Source organism: Pristiophorus japonicus, chromosome 14 (genome assembly GCF_044704955.1).
Source record: "Pristiophorus japonicus isolate sPriJap1 chromosome 14, sPriJap1.hap1, whole genome shotgun sequence".
Taxonomy (NCBI): Eukaryota; Metazoa; Chordata; class Chondrichthyes; family Pristiophoridae; genus Pristiophorus; species Pristiophorus japonicus.
Genome location: NC_091990.1, coordinates 105,096,056 through 105,121,435, shown reverse-complemented (window position 1 = coordinate 105,121,435; position 25,380 = coordinate 105,096,056). Strand labels below are relative to the sequence as shown.

At 46.7% G+C, this 25,380-nt stretch overlaps 1 protein-coding gene across 5 annotated transcripts in view; it reads left to right on the top strand.

Moving 5' to 3' along the window:
- Positions 1 to 364: 364 nt before the first annotated feature.
- The window catches only part of rassf7a (Ras association domain family member 7a), a 74,187-nt gene continuing 49,171 nt past the window's right edge, over positions 365 to 25,380 (top strand). For 3 of the 5 annotated variants that reach the window (XM_070899441.1, XM_070899437.1, XM_070899436.1), the window contains exon 1: positions 365 to 693. The gene's annotated coding sequence lies outside the window, so the exon portion shown is untranslated. Of the gene's footprint in view, positions 694 to 8,188; positions 8,407 to 25,380 lie in introns of those variants that run through there. The other 2 variants (XM_070899442.1, XM_070899440.1) reach the window with 1 other exon arrangement.

The window sequence follows — 25,380 nt, the reverse complement described above, 5'->3', positions numbered from 1 at the left end:
ACTCCCTTTCCATCGTCAGCATTGTAAAATCTCGATGCTGTTCGAATGAAATCTTTAAAAAAATTGAACTGTTTCTTTTTTTACAATAAACATAGACTTTGATCTGACAGAAATTGTACAGAAAGTCTCCCATAGTCTCAAGAACAACAACAACTTGCATTTAAAGCGTGCCTTTAACGGAGTAAAACATCCCAAGGCGCTTCACAAGAAGCAGTTATTGAAAAATTTGACTCCGAGCCGCAGAAGGAGATATTGGGACAGGCGATAGTTTGGTCAATGAGGTGGGTTTTAAGGAGCATCTGAGAGGCGGAGAGAAAGGACGATGCAAAGCCGGCTGGGTCAGTGTGAGAAGCAGTGCGGGAGCAGCTCTGTGCCGGGGCCATAGTGCTTCTCCATCACTGGAACACCAACATCGCGTGGCTACCACTCAGCCTGTTCAGTGAAGGGGGAGGCGGGCGGTCTCCATTGGCTAACCTTCCCGGCTGAGAGCAGATAAAGTGTGTAACCATGACGACATGATGCAGCTCAGCACTCGAGGCTGGCGATTGCGGAGCTGCTCCCGCCAGGAGACGGTGGGAGTTGAAGGCGAGTGGGCCGGGCCTGGGTGTACGGTGCGAGCGCCGAGAGCGGGAGTGGGAGTGGAAGCCAGCGCTGCGACGGGGATGGAGTGACTACACACTGAGCCCGGGGACGGTAAGCAGCACTCGGTGCCCGCCCGCCTGTGTAACTGTTCCGGGGCAGTCCACCAGTTAATTGCATCAATTAAAGCAAGGGTCGCGGAGGAGGAGGAGGAGGGGGGGAATATTGATCTGCTGCCCCAGGGCCGCTCTGACTATCGGATATTTATATAATACAATGGAATAGCTCCGGCTGAGAGGATCAGGCACCTGTTGCAGTGCTGGCGAAGCTGACAGACTCCCCTCTCATTACTCTATAGTAGCACAAAAGCAGGCCTTCATTAACCCCTTCCACACAAAGCATTATTTCATTATTTCATCCCTTCCAGTGCCAAATTTATCTTCCAAATGTTCTCCCCTCCCCGCCCCTCTCACTGGGGTACGGGTCCCCCACACCCACTGACTCTCACTGGGGTACGGGTCCCCCACACCCACTGACTCTCACTGGGGTACGGGTCCCCCACACCCACTGACTCTCACTGGGGTACGGGTCCCACACACCCACTGACTCTCACTGGGGTACGGGTCCCACACACCCACTGACTCTCACTGGGGTACGGGTCCCACACACCCACTGACTCTCACTGGGGTACGGGTCCCACACACCCACTGACTCTCACTGGGGTACGGGTCCCACACTCTCAGTGGCACACTCCATCTGTCCTTTCTGGTGGTCGTAAAAAATCCCATGATGCTATTCTAAGAAGAGCAGGGGATTTCTCCCTGGGGCCAATATTTATCCCTCAATTAAATTCACTAAAACAGATTATCTGGACATTATCACATTTGTTGTGTGGGAGCTTGTTGTGAGCAAATTGGCTGCGTGTTTCTTCATTATAACAGTGACTGCACTCAAAAGTACTTCATGGGCTGTGATGCACTTTGGGACGTCCTGAGGTTGTGAAAGGCGCTATATAAATGCAAGTCCTTTCCTCATCTGAGGGAGTAGACGAGCACGGAATATAGAAAGCAGGAGAATATGTTGGAAAAGCCTCGCTTCCCGTAAGGGATAATACTTTCACTGTGATGTCCTGCAGCTTCTCCGATGAATGCGGCGTTCCGCGGCTGTCCCTGATTGTCCAGTAAATGCCCAGCCCCCCCTTTCGCTGTCTGGACATGATGTCTGTAATCGGCCGAAGGATCATTGAAGAGCAGCAGCACCCGTTCCCCGAGGCTGCAGGTTAAATCGAGTTCAACTTTTCCGGGACCATCCCGAGTGCTCAGCCTCGCACGCTCCAGGCTTGGAGTCCCGACTTCAGCAGCTTCTGAAAACATCCTTTTATAAGACAGAGTGATAATTTTTAATAAATCTCAGTGGAATTGCGATCGGCGGGGGTTTGTGCGGGGTCAGGGACGGTGCTTTGGGCATGAACCGTCCGGGACCCATCGCCCGGGTGTCTTGGAGAAATGGTTCATTGACGTGAGCCCTCGGGAATATCCACGGGTGGGGGCCCGACCCCCCACCCTTGCCCAAACTGGCTGCAGGGTCAGGAGTCAAAGTGCCCTCTGATTTATGTTTGGGTGCGTGGCCCCTTCCAGTCCCCACGCAGTGCGGACCCAACATTGTGAAGCGGAGAGCGGCTTGCGCGGGACCCCCAGACCCCGTGGATCCGCGCAGCTACATGGGAACATGTGCACTGTGGGGGCACCCCTGTGCACCACCCCCACCACCAAACCCCGGCCACACATCTTGGAAACATGCGCTGAACAGGTCCATGTTCACCCCCAGAAAGCAGCAGGTCCTGGGGCCTGGGACCCCTCCGCCGCAACTTCCCACGTCAGGGGGCTGTTTGAAAAGTTCCCCATAGTTGGGTGATCCCCTCCAACCCCATCCTCCCTCTCTCTTCCTCCACCCCCCACCATCCTTCTCCCTCACACTCTCCCCACCATCGCCCTCTCCCCACCATCGCCCTCCATCCTCCCCACCGGTCTGCATCCTCCCTCTTTCACCCCCCCCCCCCCCCCCCCCCCCCAACCATCCTTACGCCACTGGCCTTATTTTGGGCAGGACAGAGGTTCCCCCGATAAATGGAGCCTCTGCAAACTTCCGCCGGCTCCTGAGGTTATGAAAGATGCTATACAAATGCAAGTCTTCTAATTGTACCAATGAAGTACCTTTTTGAAGTGTAGTCACTGTTGTAATGTAGGAAACACAATAGCCAATTTGTGAACAGCAAGCTCCCAAAACAGCAATAAGATAATGACCAAATGATCTGTTTTTGTTATGTTGATTGAGGATAAATATTGGCCTCAGGACACCGGGGAGAACTCCCTTGCTCTTCTTCGAAATAGTGCTGTGGGATCTTTTATGTCCACGTGAGTGCAGACAAGGCCTCGGTAACATCTCATCCAGGCGCTCCCTCACTACTGCCCCTCCGACAGTGAGGCGTCCCTCAGTGGGCATGCCAGCCTGGATTTTGTGCTCAGGTCTCTGGAGTGGGGCTTGAACCCACAACCTTCTGACCCTGAGGCGTGAGTACCACCCATTGAGCTGGCCTGTGTAATGTGCTTTGGGGAATGCTTTTCCATGCTAAATGGCTCTATATAAATGCATCCTCTTTAAGGTTAATTGACAATCTGTTGTGATTTTGTGGGACCATTTCACTGCCTCTCCACCGAATCCCATGTGGGAACCCTTCAACTGACACACACGCACTGCTGCTCCGCCTGTTGGGCATTCCACTGCAAACAGCCTTGAGCAAAGTCGGTGGACACTGCAGCCACCACCAGTGCCCAGGGTCAGTGAGGAGCCTCTGCCAGGGTCAGTGAGGATGTGAGGAGGGTGAGCAGCCTCCCCCAGGGTCAGTGAGGAGGGGTGTGTGTGAGGAGGGGGTGAGCAGTTTGTCTCCAGGGTCAGTGAGGAGGGGGTGAGAGGGTGGGCTGTCTATTACAGCATCAGTAAGGGGGGGGGGGTGAACAATCTGTCCCAGGGTCAGTGAGGGGTTTGGAGGGGGGGGTTGAGTTGAGGAGCTGGTGAGCAGCCTCTCTCAGGGTCAGTGAGGGGGGGGGGGTGTGAGCAGCCTGCTCTAGGGTCAGTGAGGGGTGAGCAATCTGTCTCCAGGGTGAGGGGGGTGAGCAGCCTCCCCCAGGGTCAGAGGGGGGGGGGGTTAGCAGTCTGTCTCCAGGGTCAGGTGAGGAGGGGGTGAGGATGTGAGGAGGGGGTGAGGATGTGAGGAAGGGGTGAGCAGCCTCCCCCAGTGACCTCGGACACAATGCCGGCTCCTGAGTTGTGTGTGATGCAGGTTAGCAGCTTTGGGTTTCAAACAATGGCCCTCTCTGGATACACTCGGAGTTGATCAAAGTGAGCATTGTTTGTGCGGAAGATAAACAGCATCAGGTGTCAGAGGGGGAGGTTTGAGTCAGCACCCGCATTGCCCAACAATGAAACGCTGTGAAAAGTTCCAGGAGCAAATCTGATCCATTTGTGGCTGGTTTTTGAGGCATTGTTTAAGATTACACACAGGATCGATTCAATCCATTGTGTCCCGAGATGTGAGGGCAGTCGCTCTCATGGCTCTGAGATTGAAAGCAATCTGAGGGGAATGATCGTAAAATGGATTCCACGCTAGAAGTTAGCATAATAAATGGATTAGCACTAGAATTCTGCCCTCCTGAGCATCCCCGATTATAATCACTCCACCATTGGTGGCCGTGCCTTCAGCTGCCTGGGCCCCAAGCTCTGGAACTCTCTCCCTAAACCTCTCTTTCCTCTAAGACTCTCTTTAAAACCTGCTTGATCAAGCTTTTGCTCACCTGCCCTAATTTCTCCTTCTTTGGTTCGGAGTCACTTTTTGTTTGATAATCCTGTGAACAATGTTACCATGTTAAAGGTGTGGTGGGGGTCTGGAACTCACTGCCTGAAAGGGTGGTAGAGGCAAAAACACCACATTTACAAAGTACTTGGATGTGCACCTGAAGTGCTGTAACCTACAAGGCTACGGACCAAGAGCTGTAAAGTGGGATTAGGCTGGATAGCTCTTTGTCGGCAGGCGCAGACATGATGGGCCGAATGGCCTCCTTCCGTGCTGTGCATTTCTCTCAGTCTGTGGTGCAGATTGTTGGTGTTGGGAAAAGCGGGGTTGGAACTCGGAACAAAAAATTAACTGTGCAAATAGATGTTAACAAATATGATGTGATTGGGATTACGGAGACGTGGCTCCAGGATGATCAGGGCTGGGAACTCAACATCCAGGGGTATTCAACATTCAGGAAGGATAGAATAAAAGGAAAAGGAGGTGGGGTAGCATTGCTGGTTAAAGAGGAGATTAATGCAATAGTTAGGAAAGACATTAGCTTGGATGATGTGGAATCTATATGGGTAGAGCTGCAGAACACTAAAGGGCAAAAATCGTTAGTGGGAGTTGTGTACAGACCTCCAAACAGTAGTAGTGATGTTGGGGAGGGCATCAAACAGGAAATTAGGAGTGCATGCAATAAAGGTGCAGCAGTTATAATGGGTGACTTTAATATGCACATAGATTGGGCTAGCCAAACTGGAAGCAATACGGTGGAGGAGGATTTCCTGGAATGCATAAGGGATGGTTTTCTAGACCAATATGTCGAGGAACCAACTAGGGGGGAGGCCATCTTAGACTGGGTGTTGTGTAATGAGAGAGGATTAATTAGCAATCTCATTGTGCAAGGCCCCTTGGGGAAGAGTGACCATAATATGGTGGAATTCTGCATTAGGATGGAGAATGAAACAGTTAATTCAGAGACCATGGTCCAGACCTTCAAAGTTACCCTTCTTTAAGTTATGAGGCATGAATTGGCTAAGATAGATTGGCTAATGATACTTAAGGGGTTGACTGTGGATGGGCAATGGCAGACATTTAGAGAACGCATGGATGAATTACAACAATTGTACATTCCTGTCTGGCGTAAAAATAAAAAAGGGAAGGTGGCTCAACCGTGGCTATCAAGGGAAATCAGGGATAGTATTAAAGCCAAGGAAATGGCATACAAATTGGCCAGAAATAGCAGCGAACCTGGGGACTGGGAGAAATTTAGAACTCAGCAGAGGAGGACAAAGGGTTTGATTAGGGCAGGAAAAATGGAGTACGAGAAGAAGCTTGCAGGGAACATTAAGGCGGATTGCAAAAGTTTCTATAGGTATGTAAAGAGAAAAAGGTTAGTAAAGACAAACGTAGGTCCCCTGCAGTCAGAATCAGGGGAAGTCATAACGGGGAACAAAGAAATGGCAGACCAATTGAACAAGTACTTTGGTTCAGTATTCACTAAGGAGGACACAAACAACCTTCCGGATACAAAAGTGGTCAGAGGGTCTATTAAGGAGGAGGAACTGAGGGAAATCTTTATTAGTCGGGAAATTGTGTTGGGGAAATTGATGGGATTGAAGGCCGATAAATCCCCAGGGCCTGATGGACTGCATCCCAGAGTACTTAAGGAGGTGGCCTTGGAAATAGCGGATGCATTGACAGTCATTTTCCAACATTCCATTGACTCTGGATCAGTTCCTATCGAGTGGAGGGTAGCCAATGTAACCCCACTTTTTAAAAAAGGAGGGAGAGAGAAAGCAGGGAATTATAGACCGGTCAGCCTGACCTCAGTAGTGGGTAAAATGATGGAATCAATTATTAAGGATGTCATAGCAGCGCATTTGGAAAATGGTGACATGATAGGTCCAAGTCAGCATGGATTTGTGAAAGGGAGATCATGCTTGACAAATCTTCTGGAATTTTTTGAGGATGTTTCCAATAAAGTGGACAAAGGAGTACCAGTTGATGTGGTATATTTGGACTTTCAGAAGGCTTTCGACAAGGTCCCACACAGGAGATTAATGTGCAAAGTTAAAGCACATGGGATTGGGGGTAGTGTGCTGACGTGGATTGAGAACTGGTTGTCAGACAGGAAGCAAAGAGTAGGAGTAAATGGGTACTTTTCGGAATGGCAGGCAGTGACTAGTGGGGTACCGCAGGGTTCTGTGCTGGAGCCCCAGCTGTTTACATTGTACATTAATGATTTAGACGAGGGGATTAAATGTAGTATATCCAAATTTGCGGATGACACTAAGTTGGGTGGCAGTGTGAGCTGCGAGGAGGATGCTATGAGGCTACAGAGTGACTTGGATAGGTTAGGTGAGTGGGCAAATGCGTGGCAGATGAAGTATAATGTGGATAAATGTGAGGTTATCCACTTTGGTGGTAAAAACAGAGAGACAGACTATTATCTGAATGGTGACAGATTAGGAAAAGGGAAGGTGCAACGAGACCTGGGTGTCATGGTACATCAGTCATTGAAGGTTGGCATGCAGGTACAGCAGGCGGTTAAGAAAGCAAATGGCATGTTGGCCTTCATAGCGAGGGGATTTGAGTACAGGGGCAGGGAGGTGTTGCTACAGTTGTACAGGGCCTTGGTGAGGCCACACCTGGAGTATTGTGTACAGTTTTGGTCTCCTAACTTGAGGAAGGACATACTTGCTATTGAGGGAGTGCAGCGAAGATTCACCAGACTGATTCCCGGGATGGTGGGACTGACCTATCAAGAAAGACTGGATCAACTGGGCTTGTATTCACTGGAGTTCAGAAGAGTGAGAGGGGACCTCATAGAAACGTTTAAAATTCTGACGGGTTTGGACAGGTTGGATGCAGGAAGAATGTTCCCAATGTTGGGGAAGTCCAGAACCAGGGGTCACAGTCTAAGGATAAGGGGTAAGCCATTTAGGACCGAGATAAGGAGAAACTTCTTCACCCAGAGAGTGGTGAACCTGTGGAATTCTCTACCACAGGAAGTAGTTGAGGCCAATTCACTAAATATATTCAAAAGGGAGTTAGATGAAGTCCTTACTACTCGGGGGATCAAGGGGTATGGCGTGAAAGCAGGAAGTGGGTACTGAAGTTTCATGTTCAGCCATGAACTCATTGAATGGCGGTGCAGGCTAGAAGGGCTGAATGGCCTGCTCCTGCACCTATTTTCTATGTTTCTATGTTTCTATGCTAGCAACACCCCCCTGCCCGCTCACACGGACACCAGGGCTGTGTAAAGCCGCACTCGGAGGCAGGGCATTCCCCACCCCCGGCCGTCTGATCGTGTCTCCATGGTGAGGGGTCACGGAGAGATTGTGCGCTTGTCAATCGCACTCTGGGTGACTCTCTACGAGCTCGGCCTAATTTAATTCCTCGTCATTGGTGTTAAGGAGCAAAATAAAATGTTGCTGTTAAATGTGAGTCTGGATGTTGCTGTTCTCATTGTTCCAGCGGCTACCTACTGAAGCCCAGAGCAGGTGAATCACTGAAGCATTACCAGAATTAATCGTCGTTTCCCCTTTCAAAGTCACAAAATTAGTTTCGCATAACAAAAGCATTGTTGCTATTTTGGGGAGATGATCTCATGTGAAAGGACACCGGTCGATCAATGGGGGAAGGGCAGTGAGTTGCAGAAACTCCCGGAATCTTTAACCCTCTCACCATCACTCACACCATCTCACACTCACCATCTCACCCCCGATCACTTTCCACTTTACATTTTCTCCCCACCCTTAGCCCCGAGCTCTGATCAGTTTTATTGTCGCTATAACTGCACGATGTGCAATCAGCTGACTGATCTAGACCCTGGTTCGTAGCCTGGGGTGTGTCGGGCTCAGTTTCAGACGGGACATGAACCTTTCCAATATTTTCAATTTTTATCCACTGCAAATGAAGTGTGTCCACGCATTCCAGCTCGTGTGTGAAAGTACTTTGAAGAAACGGCCGTTAGATTTGCAGGCACGGTAAGTTTGTTAGACTCGGGAGCCCCAGAACTGCTCAGTGCTCAGTACAAGTGTTAATTCAATCACATGCAGCACGAATTTATGCAGGTCTGTTATCAGTGGGTTTTATTAGATTTTCGCAGCGAGAAGTAAATGTTACTGCTTGTCTGCTGACTTGGCTAATCTGTGGTTGATATGTTGTTTAATGAGTTGCTGCAATGTTTGTGTGCGGCTGTTGGGCTGCGGTCTGGAGCAGGCACTGAAGGGGCAGAACGAGTCTTGTCAAGGTTAGGCTCGAAAACGAAGATCACCAGCAAGGCTGTTGTGCCTAGTGAGATAAAGACTAACATTTATACCGCGCCTTTAAAGCGCTTTACAGCCAATTAACTACTTTTGGAATGTAGTAATGTGGGAAATGCGGCAGTCAATTCGCGCACAGCAAGCTCCCACAAACAGTAATGTGATAATGACCGGATAATCTGTTTTGTTATGTTGATTGAGGGATAAATATTGGCCCCAGGACACCGGGGAGAACTCCCTGCTCTTCTTCGAAATAGTGCCGTGGGATCTTTTACGTCCACCTGAGAGCAGACGCCTCGGTTTAACGTCTCATCCGAAAGACAGCATCTCTGACAGTGCAGCACTCCCTCAGTCCTGCCCCTCCAACAACACCCCCTCAGTACTGCACTGGAGTGTCAGCCTACAGTTTTGTGCTCAAGTCTCTGGAATGGGACTTGAACCCACAACCTTCTGACTCAGAGGCGAGAGTGCTACCCACTGAGCCATGGCTGACCGATATGTGCCAACATCGGCCGCTCCCAATGGACTGATCTCACGCAGCTCATAAAACATGATGGAACCACTTAAATCAGTCACCAAGGAGGCTGATAGAATCACATTGTACTGTCGGAGGCCATTCGGCCCATCGTGCCTGTGCCAGCTCTGAAAGAGCGATCCAATCAGTCCCACTCCCCCCTCCTCTTTCCCCACAGCCCTGCACATTTTCTCCCTTCAAGTATTTATCCAATTCCCATTTGAAAGTCACTATTGAATATGCTCCCACCGCCCTTTCAGGCAGCGTGTTCCAGATCATAACAACTCGCTGCGTAAACCAGCGAGAGATGGAAATGCTGAGCTATGACTAGCCCCGGCAGACTGTGTCCGTGCCACTCGGGACTCACGTGTCCGGGACCACCAGCTGTGGCACGGGTCTCTCAAGGCATAAAGCGGCTGTCGGGAAATGATTAAAACGAACGTCCTGGATCGACATGAACCCCTCACCATGCAGCGACCAGGATTGAGGCAAAGCAGATGGTGGGTGTGTGAGATCTTCCGACTGTGAAAAGATTTCCAGCAATCCAATCACCATCCAACCATATCAATTTACAGCACAGAAGGAGGCAGTTTGGTCCAGCATACCTATGCTGGCTCTCTGATAGAGTGATCCATTTAGTCCTATTCCACAGCACTTTCTCCATACACTTTAAAAATGTTCTTTTACAAATATATATCCACTTCACTTTTTAAAAACCTGTTTTTTCTGGACGGTCTTTATCAAACCTTGGCATAAAATAAAATTCTCCAAACCTCTCCCTTCATTCCTTTGCTAATGATTTTAAGCTTATACTATCTGGTGACTGATCACTGGAAACACTCCGTCCCCGTTTACCAGGTCAAACCCACAGTTTGCCGTTGTGCCTGGTGAGAATGATGGCGGCGGGGGGGGGGGGGGGGAGGAGTGGGGGGTGTCATTGATGAAGGAGCTGTAGTTTCTGCCCTGAGGAACTCTTGCAACAATGTCCTGGGGCTGAGATTATTGGCCTCCAACCACCACAACCATCTTCCTTTGCTTCTGGATGATGGGGTATGGGGCAGTATTGGTGTAGTATTGATGAGGTATAGTGAGATTTTTTTAAATTTTATTCGTTCATGGGATGTCAACGTCGCTGGCAAAGCCAGCATTTATTGCCCATCCCAAATTGCCCTGAGAAGATGGTGGTGAGCCACCTTCTGGAACCGCTGCAGTCCGTGTGGTGAAGGTGCTCCCACAGTGCTGTAAGGGAGGGAGTTCCAGGATTTTGACCCAGCGACAATGAAGGAACAGCCGATATATTTCCAAGTCAGGATGGTATGTGACTTGGAGGGGAACTTGCAGGTGATGGTGTTCCCATGTGCCTGCTGCCCTTGTCCTTCTAGGTGGTGGAGGTTATGGGTTTGGGAGGTGCTGCTGAAGAAGCCTTGGCAAGTCGCTACAGTGCATCTTGTAGATGGTGGTGGAGGGAGTGAATGTTTAAGGTGGTGGATGGGGTGCCGATCAAGCGGGCTGCTTTGTCCTGGATGGTGTTGAACTTCTTGAGTGTTGTTGGTGCTGCACTCATCCAGGCAAGTGGGGAGTATTCCATCACATTCCTGATTTGTGGATGGTAGATAGTGGAAAGGCTTTGGGGAGTCAGGAGGTGAGACACTCGCTGCAAAAGACCCAGCCTCTGACCTGCTCTTGTTGCCATAGTATTTATGTGGCTGGTCCAGTTAAGTTTCTGGTCAATGGTGGCCCCTATGAAGTTGATGGTGGGGGATTCAGCGATGATAATGCCGTTGAATGTCAAGGGGCGGTGGTTAGATGCTCGATTGTTGGAGATAGTCATTGCCTGGCACTTGTGTGACACAATTGTTACTTGCTTCTTATCAGCCCAAGCCTGAATGTCATCCAGGTCTTGATGCTTGCGGACATGGGCTGCTCCATTATCTGAGGAGTTGCAAATCATCAGCGAACATCCCCTCTTCTGACCTTATGATGGAGGGAAGGTCATTGATAAAGCAGCTGAAGATGGTTGGGCCTAGGACACTGCTCTGAGGAAGTCCTGCAGTGATGTCCTGGGGCTGTGATAATTGACCTCCAACCACCACAACCATCTTCCTTTGTGTTAGGTATGACTACAGACAATGAAGAGTTTTTCCCCGATTCCCAGTGACTTCAGTTTTACTAGGTCTCCTTAATGCCACACTCTGTCAAATGCTGCCTTGATGTCCAGGGCAGTCACTCTCACCTCACCTCTGTAATTCTCTCTTGTCCATGTTTGGACCAAGGCTGTAATGAGGTCTGGGGCCAAGTGGTCCTGGCGGAACCAAAACTGGGCATCGGTGAGCAGGTTATTGGTGAGTAAGTGCCGCTTGATATCACTGTTGCCTTCCATCACTTTGCTGATGATTGAGAGTAGACTGATGGGGCTGGATTGGATTTGTCCTGCTTTTTGTGGACAGGACATACCTGGGTGGTTTTCCACATTGTCGGGTAGATGCCAGTGTTGTAGCTGTACTGGAACAGCTTGACTAGAGGCACGGCTAGCTCTGGTGCACAAGTCTTCAGCACGACAGCCAAGATGTTGTCGGGGCCCATAGCCTTTGCTGTATCCAGTGCATTCAGCCATTTCTTGATATCATGTGGAGTGAATCGAATTGGCTGAAAACTGGCTTCTGTGATGGTGGGAACCTCAGGAGGAGGCTGATATGGATCATCCACTCGGCACTTCTGGCTGAAGGTCTTTTGCACTCCGCCATCATTGAGGATGGGGATATTCATGGAGCGACAACCTGCTGTTAGTTGTTTAATTGTCCACCACCATTCACAAATGGATGTGGCAGGACTGCAGATCTTTGATTTGATCCGTTGATTGTGGGATCGCTTAGCTCTGTCTATAGCATGCTGTTTCCGCGGGATATTGGTGGGGTATTGGTGATCACTGGCCCGTTACATGGGATATGTCTGGTACGAGATGATAAATGAAGACTATTGTAATGTCTGCAAGCTTGTAATGTTTGTAGTCCCACACTTTGGAAGTGGATGTATTGTGTACTGCAACTGCAGAGTTAATAATAAACAGAACCAGGCAGATTCCGGAGGCTTCCGAAAGAGCTGCCTGCCATGTTAGGAGCTCTGTGTGCTTGTGCTCTGTGAATATATCCCATTTGGCAATGAGATGGGATTTTTCGGATGAATTTAAAGCTTAAATTTTGTTGGGGAAGGATTCAGCCAGCCGACAGAGACTTTGGAAGTTTCTGTCTTTGGGGGGGGAAAAGCTACGAAATCCAAGGTAAAATACAGTGTGAACAGCTAGAGATTAAAATGGCAGGTATAATCAGACTTTTGGGGGACTATAGACACGACCGGGAACGTTTTAAAGCGTATGTGGATCGGTTAGAAATGTATTTCACTGCAAATAACATAATCGAATTTCCAGACAATGCAGTCCAGAACCGGGCTGTATTGGAACGTAAGAAAGCGCTCTTCTTATCGGAGGTGGGTCCAGCATTGTACAAAACCCTTGTAAATCTGCTTGTGTCTGACAAGCCAAAGGACACGACGCTTAAAGAAATTTTAATGAAGCTGGAGCGGCACTATAACCCCAAACCGTTAGGAATTGCTGAAAGCTATCGTTTTGGGATTCGGAATCAAAAGTCTGATGTATCAGTGATTACGTCGTAGCATTAAAAAAGCTATCTATGTAATTTTGGAAACTTTCAAAACCGAGCATTACGGGATCGTTTTGTTTGTGGGGTGAAAAATAATGTGATCAGAAGGAAGTTATTGATGACGGATGACTTGACTTTTGAGATTACTGTCAGACAGCGAGGTTGATGGGCATGGCCGAACAATATTCCCGAGAATTAAATAATAATTACGGTCGTCAGTCAACCGAGGTAAATCAGGTTCCAAGTAAAAGACGGTGGGGGCCCAAAGTCTCAGAAACTGGAAATTCTAAGAGCGTCGAAGTCGTGCTACAGGTGCCTGGGTCAACACATTGCTCAAAGTTGTCCATACGTGAAGGCAGAGTGTTTCTTCTGCAGGAAGACTGGGCATCTTGCGAAGGCATGCCGACTGAAGGGTAAACCAGCTTTCAAAGCTATGAGTCCAGCGTTCAAAGCTATGAGTAGAAATCCCAAGAGACTACATAGCATGGAAGAACAACAACAGGACGAGGAGATGTTAGAGTTACACATCAGGAGCACGAGGTTAATGGGCAGCGATTCGGAAAGCATCAAAATCCACATAGATGTTGCGGGATTCAAGATACCAATGGAAATTGACACGGGTGCATCCGTGAGTGTAGGCGCAGTACCTCGACAAATTGCGTGATTTCCAACTGGAGAAATCCAAGATACAGCTGCGAGACTACTCGGGAGAGAAAATTCCTGTGGTAGGTCGTATCACCGTACCGGTGAAATATAAAGATCAATTTCAGAACTTGCCTCTAATAGTAGTGAAAGAAGACAAGTCTGCCTTACTAGAAAGAAATTGGTTGAGCTCACTGAAGCTGGATTGGAGTAAGATTTTCTGTGTGGAAGCGAGATTTTCATCAACGGATGAGGTTATCAAGAAGTATCTGAAGGTGTTCTGCGAAACGGGCAGTCCAATCCAAGGCTTCAAGGCGAGTGTCAGGGTACAGAAGGACTGTAGATCGGTTTACTACAAGCCACGTCCCATACCATATGCACTCAAGGAGAAAGTTGAGCAAGTATTCAAAAGACTAGAGACAAAACATTATTTGTAAGATAGATCGATTGTAATTGGGCTACACCCATTGTTGTACCTAAGTCCGATAGTAAGGTAAGGTTGTGTGGTGATAAAGTAACCATAAACCAGTTTCTAGAGGGTAATGTCCCCAATACATTGCCAAATATAAAAGATTTGTTCACAACACTGACAGGTGGTCAGATCTTCTCAAAACTGGATCTTACGAATGCCTACTTACAGCTTGAACTAAATGAGGAGTCTAAGTCATGTTTGACTATAAATACTCATCTAGGCCTATATCAATTTAATAGGCTACCGTTTGGAGTGTCTTCCGCCCCTGCCATATTCCAAGGGGTGATGAACCAGATTTTGCAAGGTATTGAAGGGGTAGTATGTTATTTGGATGACATACTAATTTCAGCACCAAATAGTCAAATTCATAATAACATATTGAATGAAATGCTCAAACGGCTAGAGAAGCAGAGTACGACTGTCTGCTCGTAAGTGTGATTTATTTAAAAACTCAGTGGAGTACTTTGGGTACAGAGTAGACAAAGATGGTTTACATCCAAACATGGAAAAATTGGATGCAATTAGAAATGCAACCACTCCCAGGAATGTCACTGAACTTCATTCATTCTTGGATCTTTTGAACTATTATGGGAAGTACCTACCAAATTTGGCTACAGTATTACATCCACTGAATGAACTTTTGACAAAACGGGTCCATTGGAACTGGTCAAAAGAATGTGATACAGCATTCAAGGAGTGTAAAAGCAAATTGGTAGAGAGCACCATGTTAGTTCACTATGACTTATCTGAGGAAATTAAACTAGCATGTGATGCCTCTCCGTATGGAGTTGGGGCAGTGATCTCTCATGTATCACGTAGTGGGGAGGAGAGACCAATTGCTTTTGCTTCATGCACTCTCAGTGCCAGTGAGAGTAATTATGCGCAAATTGAAAGGGAAGCTTTGGCATTAATTTTTGGGGTCAAGAAGTTTCACAAATACTTGTATGGTCGTAAGTTTACCATCGTTACGGACCATAAGCCCCTAACAGCAATCGTCCATCCAAAGTCCCCAGTTCCAACATTAGCTGCAGCCCGAATGCAGAGATGGGCTTTGATTTTGTCAGCATATACATATGATATTGAATACAGATGGTCAGCTGATCACAGTAATGCTGATGCAATGTCTAGATTGCCTTCCCCATCACAAGTTACATCCGGTAGGGAAGAAGTGTTTTATTTTTCATACATTGATGAACTGCCAGTCACAGCTGAAGAGATTGGTAGAGCAACCAAACGTGACCCAGTGATGTCAAAGGTGTATGAGTATATTGCAAATGGATGGCCAACCCAGGTAACAGACAAAGATACACATCCATTCTTCATTCGTCGGAATGAATTATCAGTCGATAAAGATTGCGGGGTGCAAGAGTGGTTATACCAAATAAATTCAGGTCCAAATTATTAGGGGACCTCCATGAACAGCACCTGGGAATGTGCTTGACCAAGAGTTTTGCACGCAGTTATTTATGGTGGCCAGGTCTTGATAAAGATATAGAGTACATCGTGAGTCAGTGTACGACTTATCAATCGGTAAACAAGCAACCACCACCAGTACCGTTACAACCATGGAAATTGTCTCCCAGGGTGTGGCAAAGGCTACATATTGATTTTTGCTGAGTTAGAAGGACAACAATTGTTCATTGTGATAGCCATTCGAAGTGGGTTGAGGTGTTTCCAATGTGGAAAATAACAACAAGTAAAACATTGGACATTTTACGAAAATTATTTTCTCGCCTCCCTGAAGAGATTGTTTCAGATAATGGGCCAGAATTTCGTTCAGAAGAATTTGCACAATTCATGAGCAGAAATGGTGTGAAACATACCAAGGTTCCACTATACCATCCTGCTTCGAATGGTGCAGTAGACCGCACTGTACAAATCGTAAAACATGTCCTCATAAAACAAATGTTAGATCCAAATCCAAGGAAATGACAGTTGTCATTGGATTACAAATTGGCTAATTTTTTTGATTACATATCGAAATACTCCTCATACAACTACTGGTAGAACACCAGCAGAGTTGTTTCTCAAACGACAGCCACGAACCAGATTCTTGTTGTTAAAACCAAATTTGGCACAGTCCGTAGAAGAGACACAATTAAGACTGAAAGAGAATCATGATAGAGGTAGAGTAAAAGAGAGAAGTGTGAATTAAACCAGAAGGTGAGAGTGAAGAACCATCACCATAAATGGTTAAAGTGGTTACCAGGAAGAATGGTGAAGATATGTGATCCTCGCACATATTTGGTAAAGGTGTTTGATAATGGACAGGTTAGGTTTGTTCATATTGATATTTTACCTACAGACATGGAACGAGTTGAAGGTGGGAATAATTCAATTATTTCTGACTCATCAGATAGTTTTGATGCACCAGTAGCAAACCCTAAATCCAATGTACTGGAAATAATTCCAGGAGAGAATCAGAATGAAAGTCTGAGTCCGAGTCAGGAAAACAAAGAGCCTGAAGTTAGTGAGTTCAAATGAAAATCAAGGAAATTCTGTGGAGGAAAACGTTCCTCAGGATGAGCCTCGAATGAGTTTAGATTCGACACCATGTTTGGAAGGTTCTGTTCGAGAGCGAAGGTGTCCTCTTCGAAACAGAAAACAAGTGGTAAAGTTAAATTTGTAAATATGGAAAAAAATAAGTTTATATCCTGTGTTTTGTATAAACATGAAAGTTATGTATGATGTTTGTTATAATAACTTCTTTATTAAGGAGGGAGAAGCTTGTAATGTTTGTAGCTCCACACTGTGGATGTGGATGTGGACGTATTGTGTAGAGTTAATAATAAACAGAACCAGGCAGATTCCGGAGGCTTCCGGGAGAGCTGCCTGCCATGTTAGGAGCTCTGTGTGCTTGTGCTCTGTGAATATATCACAACTATCACATGACTCGGACTGACAGAGTTAAGTCCTATTAACCTGAATAATTTTCCCCACGGTTTGTTGGTATCACTTTGTGAAATGAGACACTAGGCACCAGCTGCTGAAGATGTTTAAATATTTATATTCTAGCTCTCTTTAAATTAGTGGGAGCGAGAGGCTGAGGGCCGACTGGTGAAAGACGTGATCTCGAACAACAACCTCTATTTATATAGTGCCTTTAGTGTAGTAAAACATTCAAAGAGGCTTCACAGGATTGTAAATCAAACTAAATTTTACACTGAGCCACATATGGAAATATTAGGACAGGTGCTTGGTCAAAGAGGTAGGTTTTAAGAAGCGCCTTAAAGGAGGAAAGAGGTGTAGAGAGACAGGTTTAGGGAGGGGAATCCCAGAGCTTGGAGCCCAGCCAACAGAAGCTACGGCAACCAATGGTGGAGCGATTTGTAATCAGGGCTGTGCAAGAGGGCTGAATTAGAGGAGCTGAGAGATCTGAGGGTTGTAGGGTTAGAAGCCATTCGAGATGGGGAGGGGTGAGGCCATGGAGGGATTTAAACATATAAGAACATAATTAGGAACAGGAGTAGGCCATCTAGCCCCTCGAGCCTGCTCCGCCATTCAACAAGACCATGGCTGATCTGGTCGTGGACTCAGCTCCACTTACCCGCCCTCTCCCCGTAACCCTTAATTCCCTTATTGCTTAAAAATCTATCTATCTTTGACTTGAAAACATTCAATGAGCCAGCCTCAACTGCTTCCTTGGGCAGAGAATTCCACAGATTCACAACCCTCTGGGAGAAGAAATTCTTTCTCAACTCGGTTTTAAATTGGCTCCTCCGTATTTTGAGGCTGTGCCCCCTAGTTCTAGTCTCTCCGACCAGTGGAAACAACCTCTCTGCCTCTATCTTGTCTATCCCTTTCATTATTTTAAATGTTTCTATAAGATCACCCCTCATCCTTCTGAACTCCAAGGAGTAAAGACCCAGTCTACTCAATCTATCATCATAAGGTAACCCCCTCATTTCTCGAATCAGCCAAGTGAATCGTCTCTGTACCCCTTCCAAAGCTAGTATATCCTTCCTTAAGTAAGATGACCAAAACTGCACGCAGTACTCCAGGTGCGGCCTTACCAATACCTTATACAGTTGCAGCAACACCTCCCTGCTTTTGTACTCCATCCCTTTCGCAATGAAGGCCAACATTCCACTTGCCTTCCTGATTACCTGCTGCACCTGCAAACTAACTTTTTGGGATTCATGCACAAGGACCCCCAGGTCCCTCTGCACCACAGCATGTTGTAATTTCTCCCCATTCAAATAATATTCCATTTTACTGTTTGTTTTTTTTTCCCAAGGTGGATGACCTCACACTTTCCGACATTGTATTCCATCTGCCAAACCTTAGCCCATTCGCTTAACCTATCCAAATCTCCTTGCAGCCTCTCTGAGTCCTCTACACAACCCGCTTTCCCACTAATCTTAGTGTCATCTGCAAATTTTGTTGCACTACACTCTGTCCCCTCTTCCAGGTCATCTATGTATATTGTAAACAGTTGTGGTCCCAGTACTGATCCCTGTGGCACACCACTAACCACTGATTTCCAACCGGAATAGGACCCATTTATCCCGACTTTCTGTTCGCCAGCCAATTCTCTATCCATGCTAATACATTTCCTCTGACTCCGCGTACCTTTATCTTCTGCAGTAACCTTTTGTGTGGCACCTTATCGAATGCCTTTTGGAAATCTAAATACACCACATCCATCGGTACACCTCTATCCACCATGCTCGTTATATCCTCAAAGAATTCCAGTAAGTTAGTTAAACATGATTTCCCTTTCATGAATCCATGCTGCGTCTGCTTGATTGCACTATTCCTATCCAGATGTCCCGCTATTTCTTCCTTAATAGTTTCAAGCATTTTCCCCACTACAGATGTTAAACTAACCGGCCTATAGTTACCTGCCTTTTGCCTGCCCCCTTTTTTAAACAGAGGCATTACATTAGCTGCTCTCCAATCCGCTGGTACCTCCCCAGATTCCAGAGAATTTTGGTAGATTATAACAAATGCATCTGCTATAACTTCCGCCATCTCTTTTAATACCCTGGGATGCATTTCATCAGGACCAGGGGACTTGTCTACCTTCAGTCCCATTAGTCTGTCCAGCACTACCGCCCTAGTGATAGTGATCATCTCAAGGTCCTCCCTTCCCACATCCCTATGACCAGCAATTTTTGGCATGGTTTTTGTGTCTTCCACTGTGAAGACGGAAGCAAAATAATTGTTTAAGGTCTCGGCCATTTCCACATTTCCCATTATTAAATCCCCCTTTTCATCTTCTAAGGGACCAACATTTACTTTAGTCACTCTTTTTTTTCCGTTTTATATATCTGTAAAAGCTTTTACTATCTGTTTTTATGTTTTGCGCAAGTTTACCTTCATAATCTATCTTCCCTTTCTTTTGCTTTTTTAGTCATTCTTTGCTTTTGCTTAAAATTTTCCCAATCCTCTAGTTTCCCACTAATCTTGGCCACCTTATACGCATTGGTCTTTGATTTGATACTTTCCTTTATTTCCTTGGTTATCCACGGCTGGTTATCTCTTCTCTTGCCGCCCTTCTTTTTCACTGGAATATATTTTTTGTTGCGCATTATGAAAGAGCTCCTTAAAAGTCCTCCACTGTTCCTCAATTGTGCCACCGTTTAGTCCTTGTTTCCAGTCTACTTTAGCCAACTCTGCCCTCATCCCACTGTAGTCCCCTTTGTTTAAGCATAGTACAGTCGTTTCTGACACAACTGCCTCATCCTCAATCTGTATTACAAATTCAACCATATTGTGATCACTCATTCCGAGAGGATCTTTTACGAGGAGATCGTTTATTTTTCCTGTCTCGTTACACAGGACCAGATCCAAAATGGCTTGCTCCCTTGTAGGCTCTGTTACATACTGTTCTAAGAAACAATCCCGTATGCATTCTATGAATTCCTCCTCCAGGCTACCCCCTGTGATTTGATTTGACCAATCGATATGTAGGTTAAAATCCCCCATAACTACTGCCATTCCTTTTTCACATGCCTCCATTATTGCCCTGTCCTCTGACAGTGCAGCGCTCCCACAGTACTACCCTGCCCCCCCCGCCCCGATAAGGATGAGAATTTTTAATTTGAGGCACAGCAGGACTGGGAGCCAATGCCATAAAGGACAGTGCAAAAAATCCCTCGATACTGCCCCTCTGACAGTGCAGCACTCCCTCAGTACTGTCCCCTGACAGTGCAGCGCTCCCACAGTACTGCCCTGCCCCCTCCCCCTGACAGTACGGCGTTCCCTCAGTACTGCTCCTGTAACCTAGACTTTGACCATTAAGGTGCATTCCAAGTTCAACCCAGCTGCTTCTTCACAGTAGAATGATACTTTGTGCATCACGGTGTCGCCGAGCTGGTGACACAGAGCAGCGTCTCCTCGCAGCTGACTCTGAGCAAAGCTAGCGGAGACCAGCCCACTATGGGGCTGAAATGTCGGCCCACCATCCCTGGGTTTGTAGCAACGTGAAGTGCTGCTGAGGAATGGGCAGGAGCTCTGTCGGCATAGAAACATAGAAATTTACAGCACAGAAGGAGGCCATTTCGGCCCATCGTGTCCGTGCCAGTCAACAAAGAGCCACACAGTCCTTGGTCAGCAGCCTTAAAGGTTACCTATGAACAATGACAGAAAGGCAAAGAGCAACCAATCCGCCTCACACAACTGCGATACCCCTTATACTTAAACATTCTACACTCCACCCCAACTGGAGCCATGTGATCTCCTGGGAGAGGCAAAACCCCAGGCCAATTTAGGGAGAAAAAATCTGGGAAAATTCATCTCCGACTCATCCAGGCAATCTAATCTAGTCCAGGAGATCACCCTGACTCTATTCTATTCCCTGCAGTACTTACCATTATATCTGCTCCGTCCAACAAACGGTCATCCTGTCTAATCCCAATTACCAGCTCTAGGTCCATAACCCTGCAGGTTACTGCACTTTAAGTGCCCATCCAACCATCTCTTAAAAGTGATGAGGGTTTCTGCATCCACCACTCTTCCAGGCAGCGAGTTCCTGATCCCCACAACACTCTGCTTAAAGAAACTCCCCCCTCAACCTTCCACCAACCACCTTTAAAACTATGTCCCCTCGAAATAGACCATTCCACCAATGGAAATAGACCTTTACTATCCTCAATATTTTGTACACCTCAATGAGGCCTCCTCTCAACCTCCTCTGTTCCAATGAGAACAAACTCAGCCTATCCAATCTGTACTCATAACTAGATTCTCCATTTCAGGCAGCATCCTAGTAAATCTCCTCTCCACCATCTCTAGTGCAATCATGTCTTCCTATAATAAGGCAACCAGAACTGCACGCAATACTCCAGCTGTGGCCTAACCCCAAAGTATTATACAATTTAAATATAACCTCCCTGCTCTTATATTCTATGCCTTAGCAATAAAGGCAAGCATTCCATATGCCTTCTTAACCAATTTATCCATCTGGCCTGCTACTTTCCGGGATCTGTGGACAAGCACTCCAAGGTCCCTCTGTTCATCTATACTTCTAAGTGGCCTTCCGTTTAATGTGTATACCCTTTCCTTATTGGTCCTCCCAAAGTGCATCAACTCACACTTCTCTGAATTAAATTCCATTTGCCACTGCTCTGCCCACCTGACCAGTAGATTGATATCCTCCTGCAGTCCATGACTTTCCTCTTCATTATCAACCACACAGCCAATTTTAGTGTCATCTGCAAATTTCTTAATCATACTCCCTATATTCAAATCTAAATCGTTGATATATACCACAAAAAGCAAGGGACCCAATACTGAGCCCTGTGGAACCCCACTGGAAACATCCTTCCAGTCACGAAAACATCCAGCAATCATTACCCTTTGCTTCTTACCTCCGAGCCAATTTTGGATCCAACTTGCCACTTTGCCCTGGATCCCATGGGCTTTAACCTTCACGTGGAACCTTATCAAAAGCTTTGCTAAAGTCCATATATACTACATTGTAAGCGCTACCCTCATCAACCCTCTTGGTTACCTCAAAAAATTCAATCAGGTTAGTCAGACACGATCTTCCCTTAACAAATCCGTGCTGACTGTCCCTAATTAATCTTTGTCTTTCCAAATGCAGATTTATCCAGATTTTCAGGATTTTTTCCAATAATTTTTGCACCACTGAGGTTAGGCTGATAAGCCTGTAATTACGCGGCCTATCCCTTTCTCCTTTCTTAAACAAGGGTACTACATTAGCAGTTCTCCAATCCTCTGGCACCATGCCCAGATCCAAAGAGGACTGGAAAATGATGGTCAAGGCCTCTGCTATTTCCTCTCTTCGCTCAACAGTCTGGGATGCTTTTCATCCGGGCCTGGAGACTTATCTTCTTTCAAAGCTGCTAAACCCCTTAATACTTCCCCCTCATTATATTTATTTCATCCAGGATATCACACTCTTCCTCGATCGCAGTACCTGCATTGCCCCGTCCTTTGTGAAAACAGATGCAAATTATTTAAGAACCCTGCCAACATCTTCCGCCTCTTGACTTTCTATATTCCTCTAAAGATCCTATAGTATTTAGCTGTTGATATATGACATAAGCGTCCCTTTTTTCTTAATACTCACCTGTAAGTCCCTAGTCATCCAGGGGGGCTCTAGAATGATTTTTCCCAGCCGTTTTCTTTAAGGGCACATGTTTGGACTGAGGCTTCCGAATCTCCTCCTTAAATGCCTCCCACTGTTTTACCCACAATTAGCTGTTTCCAGTCCACTATGGCCAAATCACTCCTTAACTTAGCAAAATTAGCTTTTCTCCAATTCGGAATTTTATTCTAGGCCTATTCTTGTCTTTATCCATAACCAACTTGAATCTGACTGAATTATGGTCACTGGCATCCAAGTGCTCTCCCACTAATACTCCTTCAATCTGCTCAGTTTCATTCCCCAAAACTAAATCCAAGACCGCCCCCTCTCGTGTTGGGCTTACTACATACTGACTAAAAAGGTTCTCTTGAGTTCATTTCAAGAATTCCACACCCTCTATACCCTTCACACTAAATTTGTCCCAATCAATATTAGGATAGTTAAAATCCCCTACTATTACTATGGTTTTTAGACTTCACAGCAATTTCCCTACATATTTGCTCCTCTATCTCCCTCCCACTGTTTGGGGGTGTATAATACACGCCCAGCAGTGTGATTGCCCCTTTGTTATTTTTCAATTGGCCTCATTTGATGATCCCTCTAACATATCCCTCCTCACTGCTGAAATAGTTTCTTTAATCAGTACTGCAACACCCCCTCCCCCTTTTACCCCCCCCTCTCTGTCTTGTCTAAAAATCCTGTAGCGAAGAATATTGATCTGCCAAACCTGCCCCTCTTTCAGCCATGTTTCTGTAATGGCTATAATGTCATATTCCTGTGCTCTTAGCTCATTCGCCTTATTCGCTATACTCCTCCTTGCATTAAAGTATATATCATTCAGCACAGGAAGATCTCCTTGCTTACTACACACTAAACCCTGTTTCCTCTGTCTTACAGATTCATTTTTTAGATTCTTGCTATCCAATTTCAGCTTACTTCCTTTCCTTTTTGAATTTGTTCTCAAGTTCCCATCTGCCTGTCAAGCTAGTTTAAACTCTCCCCAACTGCACTAGCAAAACTCTCCGTGAGGATATTGGTCCCAGCGCTGTTAAGGTGCAACCCGTCCAGTTTGTACAGGTCCCATCTCCCCCAGAAGCGGTCCCAATGCCTTGAGAATTTAAAGCCCTCCCCCACACCAACTTTCCAGCCACGTGTTCGTCCTCTCTATCCTTCTATTCTTATACTCATTAGCACATGGCACTGGTAGTAACCCAAAGATTACTACTTTTGAGGTACTACCCTTTAATTTTCTTCCTAGCTCCATGAATTCTTCCTGTAGGACCTCATCCCTTATTTTACCTATGTTGTTGGTCCGCTCTGTGATATCCTTGACCCTGGCACCAGGGAGGCACAAAACCATTCGGGAGTCACGTCTACGGCCGCAGAAACGCCTGTCTGTTCACCTAACTATAGAATCCCCTATCACTAGGGCTCTTTTGTTCTTCGTCCCTCCCCCCTGTGCAGCTGAGCCACCCGTGGTGCCTTGGAATTGCCTCTGGCTGCACTCCTCAGAGGCACCATCATCCTTACCGATACTCAGAAGTGAATATTGGTTTGAAAGCGAGATGGACTCACGGGGAGACTCCTGCACTACCTGCCTAGCACACTTACTAGGTCTGGTGGTCACCCACTTCCCCTCTACCTGCACGCCTTTAAGCTGTGGGGTGACCACCTCCTGATACGTGCTATCCACGTAGTTCTCAGCCTCGCGGATGCACTTTATTGACTCCACCCCCTGCTCCAGCTCCGAAACACGGAGCTCGAGCAGTTGAAGCTGGAGACACCTCCTGCACACATGGTTGTCTGGGCTGCGTGAAGCATCCAGGACTTCCTACATGCCACAGGATGTGCACTCCAGGGGACTGAGCTGCACTGCCATCCCTCTAGTTAACCTTATCTAGTTTAAAATCAACTTAAAAAGAAATAGAGAAAAGAGAGATACTTACTAACTCACCTCAGTGGCCTCCCGACCTCTCGGCCTCCGAACTCCCAACCTAAAAGAAATAGAGAAGTGTTATATATGCAGACTATAGACATACTCTGTGTAGTCACTGTATAGTTGCATAAGCTGGAGACTTTTCAATAAGGTTTATACTGTGTATATACATGCTGGCACCACTCGAGGGTGTAACTGGTGGAGACCGGGGTTTCCTGCCCTGGTGGTAAGGGTTGTATAAAAGGGGAGCCACCATGCGGCTGCCTCACTCTGGAGTTTGGAATAAAGGACCAAAGTCACTACAGTTTGAGTACAACACATTGCCTCATGGAGTCATTCATAGGTACATTACAGACATAATAAAAAGACCGCTACTTACCAACTCACCTCATCGACCTCCGAGGCCACCGAACTCCCAACTCGCCGACCTCGGGGGGAGGGGGGGAGGGGGCCTTACTGACACGTCGACCTCCCGACTGACCGACCTCCCGACTTGTCAGAATTGAAATCCTCACCGACCTCTCGGAACTCACGACTCAAAGGAAGGTGTTGAAGCAGTGGGATTAGTTTGCAATGTGCAGGGTGTGGTCGGGAGTGAGTTGTCATGCCTGGGGTTGAATTTATCTTTGAAAGTAGGAAATGTTTTTGCACCTTTCTGACCAGATGTGCTTTTTGCGATCAGAGCACTGCAGTGCACTGTGTAATATAATCCCAGCTAGCAATGCCTCGACATGTAGCCCAGGGCTCCACCGCACTGGAATTTATTACTGACAGCTACATGGCTGGACATAACTCAGGATAAGTCCAAACCTTCAGCAACAGAAGCCACAAGTTTGGAGGGAGGCTGGTTTATTCAAGGATAGTTTAGCTGTGGGACAGAGTTCCACACCCAGACTGTAATCATTACATAGATTCAAC